Raw genomic sequence first — 2,081 nt, 5'->3', positions numbered from 1 at the left:
TGCTGAGAAAACACTGCACAGCAATGCTTTCCATGTGCACCTATTAGGGTCTTCATTTAATTAGACTGTTATTTGCATGGCTAGATACTTACTGAATTTAGTCATACTATTTTTTAGCAGCTAATGGCATCTGTTACCTATTATTTTATACATTCGGTTTTTTGAAAAACAAATCTTTTGTTAATTTACTCTAAGTTGAGTCTACATTTACAATCTTCACTTTTTCAGTGTTAAAGCAAATCAGAGAAGAGCAATGTGTATATATAGTGTGAATTTTCCTGCCTATCGAAATTCTTCCCTCATTGCCTTTGAAACCCTAGGAATTCACCTATAAAATACTCCTTTTGAATACTTTAGCCAGGATTTCAGATTTGAAGAGGTAAAAAACAATCATTGAGCAAAGCCAAAATCTTGTCTTTGTTTCTTGTTAGTCATCTGGCCATTTCCAAACGCATGGCATTTACACCAAGCCATTGAAAAGATGTGATTTTGACTCATTTTATCCCATTTCAAATGTTTTCTCTAATTATTACATTGTTCACATGAATCTAAAAGAAACTATCTACATAACCAATCATGCATTCAAGAAATATTCATGTTAAAGTGTTTACAGCTTAATCTTGAATTACAGTATAGTAGAATCCTCTATAGTTAGAAGTTAATTACTTATAAATTCATTGTTTTAATACGCATTGAGAACCTTCTTAAAAAGCTTTGTCACATTCTTTGTACTTGTAAGGTTTATGTTCCATATAAATTCTCATATTTAGTAAGAGTGGAGGGGTGGTCAAAGGCTTTCCCACATTCATCACATTCATAGGGTTTCTCTCCAGTATGAATTATCTTATGCTTATTAAGGTATGAAAAACATCTAAAAGCTTTGCCACATTCTTCACTATGTAGGTTTTCTGTCCAATATGAATTCTCTTACATTTATTAAGGTCTGAGGACCAGTTAAAAGCTTTGCCACGTTCTTCACATTTGTAGGGTTTCTCTCCAATATGAGTTTTCTTATGTTTACTAAGGCTTAAGGACCAGGTAAAGGTTTTATCACATTCTTCACACTTATAGAGTTTCTCTCCAGTGTGAATTATCTTATGTCTACTAAGGTGTGAGGACCGGTTGAAGGCTTTGCCACATTCTTCACATTTGTAGGGTTTCTCTCCAGTATGAATTATTTTATGTCTACTAAGGTTTGAGGATGAAATAAAGGTTTTGCCACATTTATCACACTTGTATGGTTTCTCTCCAGAACGAATTTTCTTATGTGAAAAAAGGGTTGTGGAATGGTTAAAAGCTTTGCCACATTCTCTACATCTATAGGGTTGCTCTTCAGCATAAAGTATCTTATGTGTAGTAAGGTGTGAGAATAGGTGAAAACCTTTGCCACATTCTTCACATTTGTAGGGTTTGTCTCCAGTATGAATTTTCTTATTTGTAGTAAGGATTGAGGATCAGTTGAAGGCTTTGCCACATTCTTCACATTTGTAGGGTTTCTTCCCTGTATGAATGATCTCATGTTTACTAAGGGTTGAGGATGCAATAAAAGGTTTGCCACATTTATCACACTTGTATGGTTTCTCTCCAGTATAAATTCTCTTATGTGTAGTAAGGGTAGAGGAGTACTTAAAGGCTTTGCCACATTCTTCACATTTGTTGGGTTTCTCGCTAGGATGAATTTTCTTATGTATAGTAAGGGTTGAGAACTGGTTAAAAGCTTTGCCACATTCTATGCATTTGAAAGGTTTTCTTCCAGTATGCCTTATCTCATGTCTGTTTGAATTTGAAAATTGAAAGACTTTCCCATATCTATCACATTGAAATATTTTTCTCTGGGTAGTCGTTAAACATTGGTTAAGTCCATTATAACCTCTTTTGTGCACCTTACACTCATCCACACTTTCACAGACTTTTTTAAACTCTAAATTGCCATATTCACATTTTTCATATCTTCTCAGTATCACAATTTGGAAAGAATCTTGTAGGCTCTGCTCTGGACAATGGTCTTGGGCAAAATGAAAACACATAAGTGAAAGAAACAACAAAAACACATTACTTCAACTGCAAGATTCTGATAAATA

The 2,081-nt window shown here is 34.1% G+C and overlaps 1 pseudogene across 1 annotated transcript; it reads right to left on the bottom strand.

Moving 5' to 3' along the window:
- Positions 1-704: 704 nt before the first annotated feature.
- LOC108524638 (zinc finger protein 93 pseudogene) lies at positions 705-2,030 on the bottom strand (annotated as a pseudogene). Its single transcript, XR_001884101.1, has one exon. The product of XR_001884101.1 is annotated as a zinc finger protein 93 pseudogene (transcript).
- Positions 2,031-2,081: the final 51 nt, after the last annotated feature.

This window comes from Rhinopithecus bieti, unplaced genomic scaffold, assembly GCF_001698545.2.
Source record: "Rhinopithecus bieti isolate Rb0 unplaced genomic scaffold, ASM169854v2 repeat_11827, whole genome shotgun sequence".
NCBI classification, from domain to species: Eukaryota; Metazoa; Chordata; class Mammalia; order Primates; family Cercopithecidae; genus Rhinopithecus; species Rhinopithecus bieti.
This window is presented reverse-complemented; position numbering and strand designations above follow the sequence as displayed.